Raw genomic sequence first — 18,606 nt, 5'->3', positions numbered from 1 at the left:
AAAAGCATCATTTGACAAACCTTATAACATTAGTGTAACTGAAATTAACTGCTTATGACGTCTCATAACACACTCATTTTCATGCTGTGAACTCTTTATTTACTATCACTTTTCAGACCTGAACCAATATGTAAATTAATTAATGTTAAGTTATTAGCTTTAATTTAACTTTGAGGAAATTTAGCTATCCTTGCTAATGTGATACATGTTTATTTGGGAATGAGGACTGACACAGTTTAATCCATAATATCCTCTTCTCAATATTTATTGAAATATTTTTTTTAAAGAAAGATAAAACACTGCATATATCCTCTCTTGTTTTTTGTTTTTTACATTGTTTGGATCATATTATTTAGAGAAATGGCAGCGGGGCAATAGTTGCTAACACAGGATTGGTCAGAAATGATTTCAAGGTGGGGCTTAGCGAAGGGTCAAGGGTGAGACTGCGCAAAATGTATATCATGCCTGTATGTTCCACGTTCATAATGCAGGGAATTCCCGCACTATTTTGTTCATTAACATTTAGCTGAGAATTGGTAAACCAATCCATTCAGATGAACAAATCAAATCAATAATATTGTCTTTGTATAAAACTGTAATTCCAGAATCTGCACAAATATGGGAGCCAGCTCTCAGGATTCATCTGTTGACATTTTTAATGCATTTTGTCAACATTAAATGGCAATTCTTAATATAACTGCTGAGTACTGAGTATTGAGTGACAGTTCACTCACAAATGAAATTTCTGTCATCGCTTACTCACCTTCATGTTGTTGTGTAACGGGAGCCAGCTGGTCATGATAGATGTGCAGTGTGTAAACCTCACTCCCCTGGCTTCAAGAGGCGCACTTGTGACTGACACTAGAGGCTGTAGCCTTTAGCCTCCCATGCCGGAGAACCAGTTTGAATCCCGCTCGGAGCAGGTTGAGCAAGACCGGTTCCAGTGATGCCGTGACCCTGATGGGAGTGAGGTTCATGGGGGTGAGTGTAATAGGAGCCAGCTGGTAGGTAGCTGTGAAGTATGTAAAACTCACTCCCCTGGCCTCAAGAGGCACACTAGCGACTGACCATAGAGGCTGTAGCCTTTAGCCTCCTCGTTAGCGTGCCCGCCTCCCATGCCGAAGACCCTGGTTTTAAATCCGGCTCGGAGCAGGTCAAGCAGGACTGGTTACAGTGATGCCGTGACCCTGATGGGAGTGAGGTTTATGGGGGTGAGTGTAATGGGAGCCAGCTGGTAGGTAGCTGTGCAGTATATAAAACTCACTCCCCTGGCCTCAAGAGGAACACTAGCGACTGACCATAGACCATAGACTGACCACTAATTTTTGATATGCTGTGCATTTGAAAGTTGCCATTGTCAGTCACCACCATTTGAAGGCACTATTAATCTAACTTGCAGCCTTCTTCCTCTGAACCTGTCCATGTAGGAAAAGGGGCTAGTTGTCACAACTGTTTACTCCCTCAATTTCTCAGGGTAGGTTTATTTTTGAAAGTTATTTTTTTTTGTGAAGGTACATACCTTAAAAGCCTGGCTACAAAAAAGGCAAGACAGAAGAGGAGTGTCTGAGTGATTTCACTGTTCTATATGATTAATCTGTAACCACATGCATGGATATAATAAAACGATGCATGGAAAATAAACTGAGTGAGTTTGATTTGTACATTGATAGATCGTTCATTTATGAATGATATGATGTATTGAGCACTGCTGCAGGCAGGACCGTTTCTAGCATATTTGAACTAGGCAGTCGGCTAGGGCGCCACCTGCTGGGGGGTGCCAAAGTGGAGGCTGTCGCCATGCAACTGGCAAGCATGTCTGTAATGCTGGCAAATGTCTTGGCGGACTTAGAGGATCTTGCTGTAATATGTCGATCGATCACTGCGATGGAAACGAAATTCTCTGAGTTGGTTACAAGAATCAGTGACGTCGAGAAACAGATCGATTATCTGGAGTCATCGGAGAGGGAATTAGTTGCTAACCCACTAGCGACCAAAGCAGATTTGCAGCAAGTTTGGGAAAAGCTGGAAGACGTTGAGAATCCTAATCGGTGAAACAACATCCAAATTGTTGGAATTCCTGAGCATGAGGAAGGCCGAGATATGGTGAAATTCCTAGATGAGCTCTTCCCGAGTCTGCTCAACATAACAGGCCATAAGCTGGAAATCGAGCGAGCTCACAGGGTCCCGGCTCGGAGATCCACGGAAGGAGACAGGCCCCAATCAATTCTGGCCAAATTTCTGAGATCATCCGATAAAGATCTCGTGTTATGTGAGGCGAGGAGTAAAGGAAGGCTTTCTTGGAAGAACCACAACATTTTCTTGTTCCTAGACTTTGCAAATTTGACAAGAGACAAACGTGATCGAGTCAAGGAATGCAAGAAACTCTTACATCAACGGAAGGCCGCTTTTGCACTAATGTTTCCGGCCAAATTGAGAGTAGATACTAAGGACGGCCTCAAAATATTTACATGCCCGCAGCAAGCATTGTCCTTCATAGAGACAATGGGGTGAGTAAGCCATTATGTCATTTTTCATGTTGCTGCCCAGTGAGCCTGACTCACTGAACATACACTTGACTGTCTGAGGAAGCTGGGCACCTTTTTGTTTCTTTTTGTGCTGGTTCCGCCTAGTGGCTGGAGATTGTTTTGTGGTATAACACTCCTTCGGGAAAGTTGTGGATGAATCTTTGTGTTTATGCCTCCTATTGGCTGGATTTTGTTTTGTGGAGTATTTTTTTGCAGGACATTGGAATGATTAGGTCATCTGCTGCACTCATGAACGGCTTTTTTTTTTTTTTTTTGTGCTGGTTCGTGGAGGAACACACCTTCAGGACAGTCTTGTGAATGGATCTATATGTTCTTTGTGTTTATTCCACCTATTGGCTGGAGTTCCCTATCTGTCACTCACTCGACGTTGTGTCAATGTAGTGACACTTGGGGTCACTCTTGGGAGCCCGAGACACCTCTGGTTTTTGATAAAAGGCCAATGAAAATTGGCGAGTGGTATTTGCATGCCACTCCCCCAGACATACGGGTATAAAATGAGCTGGTATGCAACCACTCATTCAGATTTTCTCTTCGGAGCCGAACGGTCATGCTCATTGAGCTGAATCCTACTGTTCATTCACCTCTGCTGGATCTGATGGTGCATTTCAGTGGCTTCTCCCTCCTCTGCACTGGTGCACTGCAGAGAACACCCCTGGGCGCTTCGGCAGAAAAACAAGAGAGTATATTTTCTGAAAGAGCTTTTTTCTCCTCTAAAAGAGTATATATTTTTCTAAAAGAACGGCACACACGGAGCATCTTTTTAAAGATGCCTTTCCGATTGTGTGTTATTCCTGGTTGTGGTCGTTATCTCTCAACTTCGGATGGTCATGATCGCTGTCTTTCGTGTCTGGGCGCGACCCACATGGAGGCAGCATTTGTGGATGGTTCATGTTCTCATTGCGAGAACATGACCATGGCAACGTTGCGGTCGTGGCTTGCTTTCTTATGGCTCCCCGCCTCGGTCCTTCTACCTACGGGTATGAGGCCAGCGCGGCTAGCACTGGGGGCGATGGGTGAGGCCGACAAGACACAGTTCCTTGCTGCCCCCATTTCCCAGGTGGGCCTATTCGGCGACACCGTCGAGGACTTTGCCCAGCAGTTCTCGGCGGTGAAGCAGCAGACAGAGGCAATCCGGCACATCCTGTCCTGGCGCGGCTCAAAATACCACACCCCGTCTGCTCGTCGCCAAGGGCGTCCCCCTGTGGTGACTGCACCGGCTCCGCCGCAGCCCGCCCCTTCGGCCCGGCCCTGGCGTGGAGCCCACCGCAGGAAGCAGACGCCACCCGTCTCACAGCCGGCGCCTAAGAATCCACGGTGGTCCTCAAAGCGCCCCTGAGACGGGCGACCCAGGGATGAGGGAACCCACTCACTTGGAGCTGGTAAAAAGACTACTCCATCCCCCGGTGGAGGGCCAGGCGGAAAATCTTTTGTTGCCTTTTTGTTTGATTTCGCCGCATGCCCAAGTGGCTGCGGTAACCAACAGTTCAGCAAAAGAGCGGCTTCCTTCCTCCCTGGGTCACATGCATGGTCGTCACCATGACTACCATCCAGGGGTTTTTTCTTGCCGGATTGGCACTCCAACGGTGGCCTTTCCGCCCCTGAGCACCCAGCTGTGGCACACAGCCGCCCCCGATGTGGCAGTCTCCACGGGTTACGAGGACAGGCCTCTTCCTCCCCGTCCCAGGCTGTTCCGGGGGTGGTCACAAGGAGCCAGGTAAGTGCTTCAAAGTCCCTAGATTCAGCACAGCCATGACGTGGTGTGGCACCTCGAGCTCTGCCCCACAGCGAGGCCCCACCTGCCGGTACGTCCGACGACGTTGTCCCCTTGGTCCCCCTTGCGCGGAACTTGGATGCATGGCTCACGCTGTCCAATCCGTCGTGATGGCTGATCCGGACCATCCGACTCGGCTACGCGATTCAGTTCGCCAGGCGCCCGTCCAGGTTCAGCGGTATTCACTTCACCTTGGTCAAGAGCGAAAACGCTGCAACCTTGCATGCGGAGATCGCTACCCTCCTACGGAAGGGCGCGATAGAACCTGTCCCTCCAGCCGAGATGAAGAAAGGGTTTTACGGCCCCTACTTCATTGTACCGAAAAAAGGCGGTAGGTTGCGGCCAATCTTGGACCTGCGAGTACTGAACCGGGCCTTACACAGACTCCCGTTCAAGATGCTGACGCAAAAATGCATTCTGGCGAGCATCCGGCATCAAGATTGGTTCGCAGCGGTAGACCTGAAGAATGCGTACTTCCACATCTCGATCCTTCCTAGACACAGACCCTTCCTGCGGTTTGCATTCGAGGGTCAGGCGTATCAGTACAAAGTCCTCCCTTTCGGCCTGTCCCTGTCTCCTCTCATCTTCACGAAGGTCACAGAGGCTGCCCTTGCCCCGTTAAGGGAGATGGGCATTCGCACTCTCAACTATCTCGACGACTGGCTAATCCTAGCTCACTCTCGAGACATGTTGTGTGCACACAGGGACCTGGTGCTCTCACACCTCAGCCGACTAGGGCTTCAGGTCAACTGGGAAAAGAGCAAGCTCCTCCCGGTTCAGAGCATCGCTTTTCTCGGTTTAGAGTTGGACTCAATCTCCTTTATGGCGCGCCTTACGAATGAACGTGCCCAGTCGGTGCTGGCCTTTTGAAGGCATTCAAACAAAAAACAGCAGTTCCACTGAAACATTTTCAGAGGCTCCTGGGGCATATGGCATCCTTGGCGGTGGCCACCCCACTCGGGTTGATGCACCATGGGACACATCGTGTGGTCATCACGCCGGTCTGTCACCATCTTTTCAGCCCTTGGACTGACCTCTCGTTTCTACGGGCAGGTGTTCCTCTAGAACTGGTCTCCAGGCATGTCATGGTCACAACAGACACCTCCAAAATGGGCTGGGGTGCTGTTTGCAATGGGCACACAGCCGCCAGCCTCTGGACGGGTCCACGACTGCATTGGCACATCAACTGCCTCGAGTTGTTGGCAATTCTGCTCGCCCTGCGGAGGTTCCGGCCGCAAGCACATGTTAGTTCAGACAGACAACACGGCAACGGTAGCATATGTCAACCGCCAAGGCGGTCTGCACTTTCGTTGTATGTCACAACTCGCCCGCCGTCTCCTCCTCTGGAGTCAGCAGCACTTCAAGTCACTGCGAGCCACTCACATCCCGGGCAACCTCAACACTACAGTGGACGTGCTGTCACGGCAGGTTACCCTCAGGGGAGAGTGGAGACTCCACCCTCAGGTGGTCCAGCTGATTTGGAGTCGATTCAGACAGGCACAGGTGGACCTGTTCTCCTCCCAAGAATCCTCCCAATGCCCGCTCTGGTACGCCCTCACTGAGGCTCCCCTCGGCATAGACGCGCTGGCACACAGCTGGCCCCCTGGCCTATGCAAATATGCGTTTCCCCCAGTGAGCCTGTTTGCACAGACCCTGTGCAAGGTCAGGGAGGACGAGTAGCAGGTCATCCTGGTAGCACCCTACTGGCCCACCCAGACATGGTTTTCGGACCTCATGCTCCTCGCAACAGCTCCCCCCTGGCGAATTCCCCTGAGGAAGGACCTTCTTTCTCAGGGACGGGGCACCCTCTGGCACCCGCGACCAGACCTCTGGAATCTCCATGTCTGGCCCCTGGACGGGACCTGCAGTGGTAGACACGATCACTCAGGTTAGGGCCTCCTCTACGAGGTGCCTGTATGCCTTTAAGTGGCGTCTGTTTGCTAAGTTGTGTTCTTCCCGACGCGAAGACCCCCGGAGATGTGCAGTCGGATCAGTGCTTTCCTTCCTGCAGGAGAGGTTGGAAGGGAGGCTGTCCCCTTCCACCTTCAAGGTGTACGTTGCTGCTATAGCAGCACACCACGATGCAGTCAATGGTAAGTCCTTAAGGAAGCACGACCTGATCATCAGGTTCCTAAGAGGTGCCAGGAGGCTGAATCCCTCCAGACCGTGCCTCATTCCCTCATGGGACCTCTCTGTAGTTCTTCAGAGTCTACAGAGAGCCCCCTTTGAGCCTTTGCAGTCAGCCAAGCTTAAGGCACTCTCCTTGAAGACTGCCCTCCTGACTGTGCTCACTTCCATCAAGAGGGTAGGTGACCTGCAAGCAGGAGCTTTAGAATCTCTGAGCAGCTCTTTGTCTGCTTTGGTGCACAGCGGAAAGGAAGTGCTGTCTCCAAGCAGAGGATCACCCACTGGCTCATTGACGCCATAACTATGGCATATCTCGCCCAGGACATGCCGCCCCCGGTAGGGCTACGAGCCCATTCTACCAGGGGTGTAGTGGCTTCCTGGGCCCTGGCCAGAGGTGCCTCTCTAACAGACATTTGCAGAGCAGTGGGCTGAGCAACACCCAACACCTTTGCAAGGTTCTACAACCTCCGGGTGGAACCGGTTTCGTCCCAGGTAGTGGCATGCAACACAAGTGGATAAGCACGGGATAGCCGGCTGGGTGTATCGCTTGCACATAGCGCCTTCCACCTCCTTTTGAGTTGAAGACATGCGCCATTAATTCCCAGTAGTGTTCACAAGTTTGTTCCCTGGTTGACTTCCTCCGAGCCCTGTGGCAGTCGAGTTTTCGGAGAGACTTACTGCTGGCCCAGTACACGCGCTAACTAAGAGCCCTGTTCTGGGGTAGGTGCTCCGTATGTTGCGGTTCTCTGTAAGGCTAATCCCATGCGATATATATCTTCTGCTAATTCGTTTCCCTCTTGGTAAACTGCGTCTTCCTTGGGTAGAGCCCCTCTGCCCCAGTCTCCATGTTTGTAGTAACTCCTCCCCCATTGGGCAGGATCTACCTTGAAGACTCTCCACATGGTTGGAAAGACCATGTGACATATCCTTCCACTTAAATACCCCCCCCTCTCTTTGGGTGAGGTGTGGTCTCCACTGTGTCTTCCCCTTGGGAGGGACACCCCCCGACTAGACCTGGCGGCCCAGTTGGATAATCCCTCTTCTTTTTTAGGGAGTGGGAAAAAGAGAAGGGGAAAAGAGGCCACGACTGGGTTAAGCTTGTCTCTATCTCTTGGGTAGTCGACTTGTCCCCAAAAAGGGCCGTTCGACACTCATAACTATGTTGGGGGAGGTTACGTGTGGACCTGGTGTACTGGCTATGAGGCACACAGTAGTCTGCCCACCACACACCGCCAGTTCACGTAACACAGTTCAGCCAATTGTGGCGTTTCGTATAGGGACCCCTAGTGTCACTACATCGACACAACGTCGAGTGAGTGACAGATAGGGAACATCATGGTTACTTATGTAACCTCCGTTCCCTGATGGAGGGAACGAGACGTTGTGTCCCTCCTGCCACAACGCTGAACTGAAATGGTCTGCTGAAATGGCCGGACCTTATATCGGCTCCTCAGCATCAAACCTAAATGAGTGGTTGCATACCAGCTCCTTTTACCCGTATGTCCGGGGGAGTGGCATGCAAATACCACTTGCCAATTTTCATTGGCCTTTTATCAAAGACAAGAGGTGTCTCGGGCTCCCAAGAGTGACCCCTAGTATCACTACATCGACACAACGTCTCGTTCCCTCCATCAGGGAATGGAGGTTACACAAGTAACCATGATGTTTGTTTTATAGATAATTTTCTGTTATGTAATTCTGTCTCACAAAATTTGTATAGAAACACTGGACTTGAGCAATCCAATTGCAAAGTTGTCACGGGGGCCCTCGTAGGTGTACATGGACTGTTTGTGTTTAGAGGGATGGAAGCCGGTTGGTGCTGTCGTGCGCGGGGTTGATGCGCACGTTTTTCTTTTTTCTGTTTGTTTGGTTCGGGGGGAAGTTTGGGGTTTAACTGTTGCACTAATGTTGGAATGTGGTCTTTATAATTTTATTTTTGATACACAATCTATTTTTTCTCATATGTGAAAATGTCAAATGTTAAAATGAGTGGATTGTCTCTCTCCACGTGGAATGTGAATGGGTTGGGGTACCCCATAAATATAAGGAAGGTTATTTCTTTTCTTAAACGAAATACATTTGATATAGTGTTTCTTCAAGAAACGCATCTTTCCCCACAAGAAGCTGAAAAATTTGGGAAGATATGGGGTCAACATGTTTTGTTTAGTGCTGGCTCAAGTAAGAGCAGGGGAGTCATTACATTGATAAGTAAACATCTGCAATTCAAATGTCTCAAACAGATTAAAGATAAATTAGGAAGAGTCATTATTGTTTTAGCAGAAATTCAGGGGCAAAGATTGATTTTGGCTAATATTTATGCACCTAATGCTGATGATCAGGGCTTTTTTATAGATCTTGAAGGGATGTTGCAAGCCGCTGGCACCCCACGTGATATAATACTGGGAGGAGACTTTAATATACTGATGGATTCAGTCCTTGATCATAGTGAAGCAAAAGTGTGTAAGCCCCCTAGAGCAACACTGACGCTTCACAGGATGTGTACAAATCTTGGTCTTACAGATATTTGGAGACTTTTGAACCCATTTGGTAGGGACTATACATTTTTTTCATCAGTCCATAAGATTTATTCTAGAATAGATTTTTTTAAATATATATATATATATATATATATATATATATATATATAAGTCCCTCATTTCATCTGTTGTTGATTGCTCAATTGGGAACATCTTAGTCTCAAGTCATGCCCTGTTGAGTTTAGAGGTGTTGCCACATTTGGAGAAAAATTAATCATATAGTTGGAGCTTTAATGTATCCCTTTTGCAAAATCCTGATTTCCAACAAATGTTAAAGGCTGAAATCAATGTTTATATGGAGACCAACTGGTCCTCAGTATCCTCTGTGGGCATGGCTTGGGAGGCACTTAAGGCAGTTCTTAGGGGCCAGATCATACAGTATGCCTCATTCATCAAAAAATCCAAAGCACGAGAACTTGTGGAGTTGGAAGGGAATATTAAAAGTGCTGAGGCAGAGCTGAAGCACTGAATGTCATCTGATGGCCTCGGAGAATTGACCCGATTGAAATACAGATATAATAATATTTTGTCGTGGAAGGTGGAGTTTTGGCTATTCAGGGCAAGACAGTCATACTTTGGGTCGGGGGACAAAGCAGGGAAGCTTTTGGCTAGATATATAAAGCAGAGAGAGTCTTTTTCTACCATTTCCTGTGAATTCTGCTGGTGGTAAAATCTTTACCTCGGCCATTGATATTAATAATGCTTTTAAAGAATTCTATCTTGATCTCTATAGCTCCACATCTTCGTCTACTGATGAAGATATTAGAAATTTTGTGGAACCATTAGAACTCCCTAAACTGACGACTAAGCAAAAAAATTCTCTTGATTCTGAGATAACCTTGGAAGAGCTTGACGAGTTAATTAAGGCCTAGCCTACAGGCAAGGCTCCGCGGCCAGATGGCTTTGCCGCTAATTTTTTTTGAGATTTTATGCTACAGAATTGGCCCCACTTTTGTTAGAAGTTTATACGGAATCATTAAAGAATGGAAAGCTTCCGCCAACCATGACACAAGCCCAGATCAGTCTGATTCTTAAAAAGAATAAAGATCCAAGTGAGTCTAAGAGTTATCGTCCAATTTTCCTGATCCATCTAGATGTTAAAATATTGTCAAACATTTTGGCTAACCAATTAAGTAAAGTTATGACATCTCTTATACATATAGATCAGGTGGGGTTTATTCGGGGCAGCAGCTCTTCTGATAACATTAGGCATACTATGTGGTAAGTGGTGAATGATCAGACTCCGGTTGCGTTCATCTCACTCGACGCTGAAAAGGCATTTGATATAGTAGAATGGGAAAATCTTTTTAAGATTTTGGAAATATATGGGTTCGGGAATACTTTTATTGAATGGATTAAGTTACTTTATAGACACCCGGTAGCGGTGGTACAAACAAATGGATTAATTTCAGATTATTTTACTCTGGATAGGGGCACCGGGCAGCATTGCCCTCTTTCCCCATTATTGTTCTGTCTTGCCCTGGAACAACTAGCAGCTGTGAAAAGAAGGGAAGATGATTTTCCAGGGGTGGTGGCGGGAGGTATGGGGCATAAGCTTCTGCTTTATGCAGATGATATTTTATTATTCGTCTCCGACCCCACTAGATCTATGCCTTGCCTCCACAGAATTATTAATTCATTTTCTAAGTTCTCAGGATACAGAGTTAATTGGTCTAAATCCAAAGCTTTGGCTCTGACAGCATACTGCCCAGGAACAGCTTTCCAGCTGGCTGCCTTCTAGTGTCCCAAACAGGGCATTAGGTATTTGGGCATTTTATTCCCATTAAATTTGTCTGATTTTGTTAGAGTTAATTTTGACCCCATAATAAAAAGGTTTTTGTGCAATGTAGGCAGGTGGGTTTCATTACATTTATCTATGATTGGGGAGGTTAATGATATTTAAATTAATTGTATTCCAAAATTTAACTACCTGTTACAATATCTCCCTTTAGATGTCCCCCTCTACATCTGTTACACTGGTGCCAAAACCCGGGACAAGGAGGAAGAGTACGCTTCTATAGAGTCATCTTTGCCACTGGAGGAAGTGTTCTGATCCCTTGCCAGCATCCACCAGGCTCAACAACAAGCCCTCATGGATCTGTGGGTGGAGCATCAACTGCACTTCGAGGTGCTCCTTCGAGGCCAAGAGGAGGACCGATGGGCGTTGCGGAGCTTGGTGCCTCAGGAGGGGGCACACACTGCGACCCCGGGAGCAGCAAACCCCCATGTGTTGCTCGCAAAGTTGGGGACGCAAGACGATCCGGAGGCCTTTCAGGAGCTCTTCGAGCACACTGCCCAAGCCCTGGAATGGCCGTGGGCGCAATGGCAGTCCACCTCTTACCGCTGCTGACCGGGGTGGCCCAACTCATGGTGCAACAGCACCCGGTCAACAACTCCTGAGGTACCCCAAGCTGAAGATAGGTTGGCCGCAGTCCAGAGGAGCACAGAGTGAAGTCGGCCACCTGTTTGCCTTCACTCATCAGCTCCATGATGCCTCATCAGGTGGGTGCTGGCTGAGGAGCCCAGCAACGTCGGGCATGTTATCGATCTCATGGTGCTGGAGCAATTCATCTCCCGACTACTGAAAGCATTGGCGGAGTGGGTCCAGTGCCACCGACCGGCGTCGCTGGATGAAGCAGTGCAGTTGGCAAAGGACCATTTAGCGATGTACCCGGGGGGCGATGCGCCCCGTTCTCTCTCTCCATGTGATCCCTCTCCCTACCCTGCCCCTTCCCCTCCTTCCTTCCAACCTATCCTGTTCCCCCGGAAATGGTGGATCAATCCCCCGAGACAGGTGCCCCAGCCTTGGGTGTGCATTAACCCTCCTGTTTCTCTCTCCCCTGGCTCTACCCATTCTTCCTCTCAGGTGGGGGAAGCTGCCACCACTAGTGTGGGTGTGAGGTTCGGGCCGGTCTGTTGGAGCTGCGGGGAGCCGGGTCACGTCCGCGAACAGTGCCTGGTGACGGAGGTGGGGACGTGGATTTGGGTCCACGACACTCCACAAGCCGCCCCCAATTGAGCTGAGATGTATCAAATACCCGTGAATATTGGGGGGGGGGGGGGGTACATACCAAGCCTTGGTGGATTCAGGTTGTAACCAAACCTCTGTTCATCAATGCTTGGATCAAAATGGGGTATTGGATACAAATAATCAGGTGAAGGTGAGGTGTGTGCATGAGGATTTTTACAATTATCCTACAGTGACCATCACAATGCTATATCATGGTCAAAAGCATAACAATGAGGTTAGTGGTTAGTTCCCGCCTCACACATCCACTAATTTTGGGTACTCATTGGCCGGATTTTCCAGCGTTGTTAAAAGGGTTGTGTGTGGATGGGTCTTGTAATACAGTGGGACAGTGTGGGGTGTGCAATGTGTTGGCAGGGAGACGGAGCTGAGGCCGTCTACGTCAGATCTGTGTCAGGATGACGTAAGGGAGGGGGAAGCCTTGACTTCCCCAGCCCCTAAGGGAATTCCAGCTGGGGATTTTCCTCTGGAGCAGACACTAGATGAGACTCTTCAGCACTCTTAAGCATGCATTTGACCAAGTGAAAGTAATTGATGGTCAACGCCTTCAGCCGCGCATTGCACTCACATATCCATATTTCTCAATAATAAACAATCGGTTGTATCGAGTGACGCAGGACGCTCAGACAAAGGAAGATACAACCCAGTTGTTAGTACCAAGGAGCCATCGGGAAATGTTGTTCCAGGCCGCTCATCATAGTCCGATGGCGGGTCATTTGGGACAGGGGAAAACGCTAGGCCAAATCATGGCCTGTTTCTATTGGCCAAGCATTCGCGGGCCGGTGGTGTGTGACATGCCGTGAATTTCAGCTGATAAATCTGCCTGCCACTCCAAAAGCACCACTGCGCCCTCTTCCGTTGATCGAGGTTCTCTTTGACAGAGTTGGCATGGACCTCGTCGGGCCATAAGAACAGTCAGCATGCGGGCAATGCTTTGTGTTGATTCTACCCGGCTGTATAACAGGGGAGCTTGGCTACGGGAGTTTGCACAGGGAGATAAATTACTGGTATTACTGCCCACATCGAGCTTGAAATTACTCGCGAATTGGCAAGGGCCCTTTGAGGTCAAGCGGCGAGTAGGGGAAGTTGACTATGAAGTACTGCATACATATCAATTGTACTTTACAAGCATACTATATATCATTATTTTTCACATGACAGTAATAAGGTTTTCTCACAGTAAATGTTTTATTTTATATTTTCAAACTGTCATGAAAAAACAATGCAACACATCTTAATGGTCACAATAATCAAATTAATCTTAAAGTCAGAATGCATGCTGTCAATATGCTGTCTTATTGGTCCTAAAACGGCTTAATTTTCTTTATGCAAAAAGTAATTCATTATTTATTCATTTAGCTTTTGTGGTGAAATATGACCCCGATATGTTCTTGACAGTTTTCGTGAGATTCACCCTTTTACCTTTCAAATTTTACACAGTATTTGTGCCTTATTAGAACAACTTTACTGCCAATTATACAAAATAAATTGTATTTTACTGCCATACATTAGGAGCATCAGAGAAATTAAATAGAAAAGGTTGCATTACCTTCTTCATCTGAGCCTTAGAGGAGTGGTGGGTCTTCTCTTGCAGAGAGCAACGTGTTTGTTTGTGTGTGGCTGTGTGGGTGAAGAGGATACACGGCAGGTGCCTGAGGGAAAAGAAACATTTGCACAGTAGAAGTCAAAAGGCTTGCATAATAATAATTCATCATGATCTTTAACGACCTTACAAACCTTTTGATCTAAAGGCTTCTGCTTAAATGTTTAAAATTAGTTTTGTAGACAAATATAAATTATGCCTATGAATTTTACTAACGAATTTCTTCACAAAACAAAATTTATCCTTTTTTTATTATTATTGTTAAGTTGGATAGTGAAGGAAAAGCAGCCAACAAGTGTCCAGCCTACATGTGAACTCCAATACTGTTTCAAAAGCATCCCAGCAGGATGCACCTCATGAGTTTTGTTGAAAAAATGATCAGAGTGTGCAGAGTCATCTTTATGTTTCTCCATTTGTGTTATTTAAAGTTTTGAATTACCATTATTCTAAAATGTGGAAAGAGTCATAATAAAGAATGAGTAGGTGTGTCAAAAATTGTAAATAGATGATTAAATATTAAAGCACTCAATTAAAACATTGAATAAATATTAAAATATGAATACCTGTAATCTCTGTTTCAATCATACATCTGCCTTATACAATGCTTTATGGAAAAATGACTCGCAACTCAAGGAGAAAAATGGACATCTGAGTCCATTTGCCCAAATAAATCAAACAGACCCTCATCAGTCTCCATGAATAGCACGCTCAATGGTCATGATGTACAATGGGTCAAGTCATTGAACTTTCGGTGAGCTGTGATGTCAAAGGGTCTAAACAGCTGAGAATGAACCTTCTCAGTCTCACAGAAGAGTGTGGATCGGAATGTTTCACCTTGTCATTATAAGAGACAGAGCTGGAAGATGAACCTCTAAAATCATGTAAGCAACATGCTGCAGACAACATGACACCTTTCTTAGCTTCTCAGCTGAGCAACTCAAAACCTTTAAACAACCTTTGCTTAACTAAACACCCTGAAGTGCTAACCAAAAGTTGGGTCCAACTGGCCTTATGATGTCAAGACCTTATCAAGATAATGTGAAAAAAATAAAAAAAGAGCCAAAATGAACTTATACATTCCTAAAGATATATATACACATAGATTATTAGGATGGGCTACACCATAAGACATGTTGTCTATTTTCAGTTTTATACCCTTTAGTGTTTTACCTACCTAAATGTACAGAAAGCATCAGTTTATGATGGTATGGCACATTTTAGTGCATATTTTCATTTTTTTTTTTTTCAGCTTAATGTTTAAAATTAAACCAACGCTGTAGCCTTACACACATCTCAGTTCAATTCTGTTTATTTAGTTACAAGCGAAACACGACAAAAAAAAACAACACATCAGTTTACAACTTTATATGTAACTTTATATGTACTGTAACTGTGTGCTTTTAAGGCTTTTACTCGATATGCAGTATATTTGGTCTGTTAGCGAAACAGTATGCTTGCTGTATTCTTTATGAGACCTTTTCGATCTGTATGATATTTTGACCATATATTTCAGTGTGGTGTACAGTAAATAACCTAATCATAAAGTAATGAAAACTAAACACTTCTAATTTGTCAGCAAATTAAAACACACTTGTTAAAGATGTGTTCATATTGACTAGAACATTGTAAAGTTCAGCTACTAAGCTTTAAAATGACACCCATCATGTGTTGATCAAGTGAGTAGTTATTATTAAATGTGAAAATTTTTTCAGCATCCAAACATATGTATTTATTATTATTAAAGTGACTGAAGAGCAAGCATACAGTATATTCCTGATTTATTTTCTCTGCATACCAGGCAACTTGTATAATAAATAATAATATGTACCTAAATCTAAACATATTCACATACTGTACATTCACATGCTTTTGGTAATTTATGAAAGGCAGAATTAATTCAGAAATTAAGCCATTTTCTCTCAATACAGAAGCATTTTGGCTGTGTACTCGCAGAACTATACATGCAAACCACAGTGTAGGCCATCGCAAAGGTGGTACGGTGTAAGTTTGACCCAGAAGTACAAATCGGTCTTTATAGGATGTTAACTAAGCATTAAGTCAGGAGTTCCTCATCTGTGATATGGTAAAATATTTGAAAATGTAAATTGAGATCACTGAAAATGAAAATACGTAATCTCGTCCCCCCGCAGTAGGTTGCCAATAGTAATCAGCAAACTGTGATTTAACAGAACTAAACTATGTAATTTTAAAGGACATACCATTCAAACCACTTCTTACATAAAACAAACATAGAAAAAGTTCTTGCACTGTTTAAAACAATGTTAAATGTTAGAGCAAAAATTAACTAAAATTAACATTAATGGTGATTTTCAAAGCCTAGAGTGACTTTGGGTGTTCTAGAAACTTGACAACTATTAAAAATAACATAAGCTGTGTATATAAATCATAAGTATGTATGTTATATCATACATACATACTTATGACCTTGCCCCAAAGCACAAAAGGCCAGTTGTTGGCTGTCTGTCGCCTCCATCTATAGACCTGAATTAGTTTAATAATTTGTCACAGGTGATGAACACTATTTTTTTATGCTTGATATCTAACAAATAAAGTGTGCAAATATTACTTTGATTTAGGCTTGTGCTGACATTGATTTCGTAGACTTTATATACAATTAATTATTTAGCTTCTTATATTAGTGAAAAACTTATTGTGTAAGAACTCACTAGTGACCTGCTACCTCTTAAACTTTTAAGTTACTTGATTATGAATTAAGTTTTTTTGTTAACTGGATGCATCCCATTTGTTAGCTCCTTGTCTTTCATAAAAACATTTTTTTTTTTAAAACATGGAGAGGCTATGCAAAATAAAATAAAATCTTGTAACATACAATGACAGGATCGGATTTCTCAGATTTCCAGAGGTGTCCTGCTCTAAGAGGAAGGGATCTAAAATAGCCAACTGTTCTTCTTAACCTGAGACAGCATCGCAAAAGAAGTACCTTATTGTGATGTGTTGATGAAGCTTCTAAGAAACATGGGTGCTCTCTTGTCCTTCCTCCTTGAAGCCTATTGTTACATCCCACCATATACTGTATGTCAACCTCTGGTGTACATTCTAAGCCGTCCAAATATATGAAGGTTTATTTAGAAGGACAAAGGTGGGGCATCCATGGCTGACAAACATTTTGGGATCAGTGACTCCCTTTAAAAAGGTGGCATCCACTCTGGAGTGGACAATACATAGGACAACTCTAAGGTAAGAACCAAAGGGCCCACAAGCAGGAAGATCTTCAGGACCTCACAAGCATTGCTTCAAAAGATGACACAAAAAGATAAATTAATTGCAAGTTAGAATAGAATGGTTACTACACCAAGTTAGGTCAAATCAAAAACAGGTCAGTGTTCTCAAATGACTCCTTTATTTCATCCTCAGTTTAACACAAGTTAAGGGGTACAGAGGTCTGACAAACACTAGGTGAGAAGTTTTATGAAGTAACTACTTCCAAATACATCCACGTTATTGAAATGCATTACTTTGGCATTCCTGTAACTGTGATGCCAATTATGTAGCACCAAATTCTAAATTCTTTGAGAGTGCTTCTCTGCAGTGTTGCTTAAAGACAGAAAATGTATGACGTGTTACAGGTATGACATTGTTTATTTGTGAACTTCTAGATTTTAGAAAGGGTGATGTGGTAATGACGGAGTTTAGGCCAGCCGCTCCCTTCTTGTGGAAGTCAGAGAAGGAGCGTCTGGAGGCTCAGACTCGCCCCGTCGACATGAAGAAAGAATGCTTTGTTCCAGACCCTGAAGTTGAGTACATCAAAGCCTCCATCACCAGTAGATATGGTGACAAAGTCACTGTTAACACTGAGTTCAGAAAGGTAAGGATCCAGCAGGTTTCTTATCTCTCTAAAGCAAGCATCAATTAGTGCTCATGGTTTAGGCAAGTGTTCAATTCAATTTGTGCTACGGACATTCAATAGTATGGGTTACTGAGGTGTGCTGATGCTTTTCTTATATTTTCGCTGGGTGAAAAATAAAATCCAATAGACTTATTGAAGAAGAGAAATGTAGGGAACAGAATATCAGGCTTTGGGTTGTTGTTGTTTTTTTTTTTCTTGGGACAGTAAAAAAACCACCCGGTATGCCCTAGAAACCGCAACACTCAGAACACCTTAGCAATTTATGTGTATACCACTTTTCACAATATATAATGTTCCAAAGCAGTGAGCCAAAGTCCAACAATGTCAAGGATCAAACTTTAAGATGTTTACTGAAGAAAAATATCTAGCCCTTAAATCCACAGTGGAGAATCTGGTGCTGGAAAGACTGTGAACACCAAGAGAGTCATTCAGTACTTTGCCAGCATTGCTGCTGTATCTGGCAAAAAAAAGATGCAGCTTCTGAGAAGAAGGTGAATATAGCCTCAAAACCGACTATTTTAAAATAAACACATTGTGGCAAAGGTTCATGTTAGGGGCAGATAAATGAGGAAGCAGGAGCCGGTTTCCACAGTGCACGTGAGTAATGTTTATTACAAACAAAACAGAATCAATTTTCAGCACAAACAAAATCAAAATACTGCTTTTTAGCATAAACACACAGGATCTTGCTTTTCAGCATAAACACGCTCTATGAAACAGACATGCAGTCTCTGGGGTGTGCCACTCTCCCTCTTTCGGTGGACTGGGCTGTCTTTTATCTCCCCGACTCTCACTGTGCACATAGAAACAGTAATTAGTAACAATTCATCTCAGGTGGATGTCCTTACCGCTTTCTCTCTCTCCAGACAGGCACTCGACCACGCTCTCACCTCCACATACCCCCACCACCCAACTCAGGAACAAACAAACAAAACAAACGGAAGGGTCACAAATTGGTGTAATCCAAACAGTATGGAGAAGGCCGTTTTTTCAAAGGACATTGGTGTTAAGGGGATCTGCCAATAACCCTTTGTTAAGTCCAGTGTCAAGTAAAAGTGAGCCGTGCCCAACTGATCGAGCAGTTCATCAATACGAGGCACTGGAT

Source organism: Myxocyprinus asiaticus, chromosome 44 (assembly GCF_019703515.2).
Source record: "Myxocyprinus asiaticus isolate MX2 ecotype Aquarium Trade chromosome 44, UBuf_Myxa_2, whole genome shotgun sequence".
Lineage (NCBI taxonomy): Eukaryota > Metazoa > Chordata > Actinopteri > Cypriniformes > Catostomidae > Myxocyprinus > Myxocyprinus asiaticus.
This window is presented reverse-complemented; position numbering follows the sequence as displayed.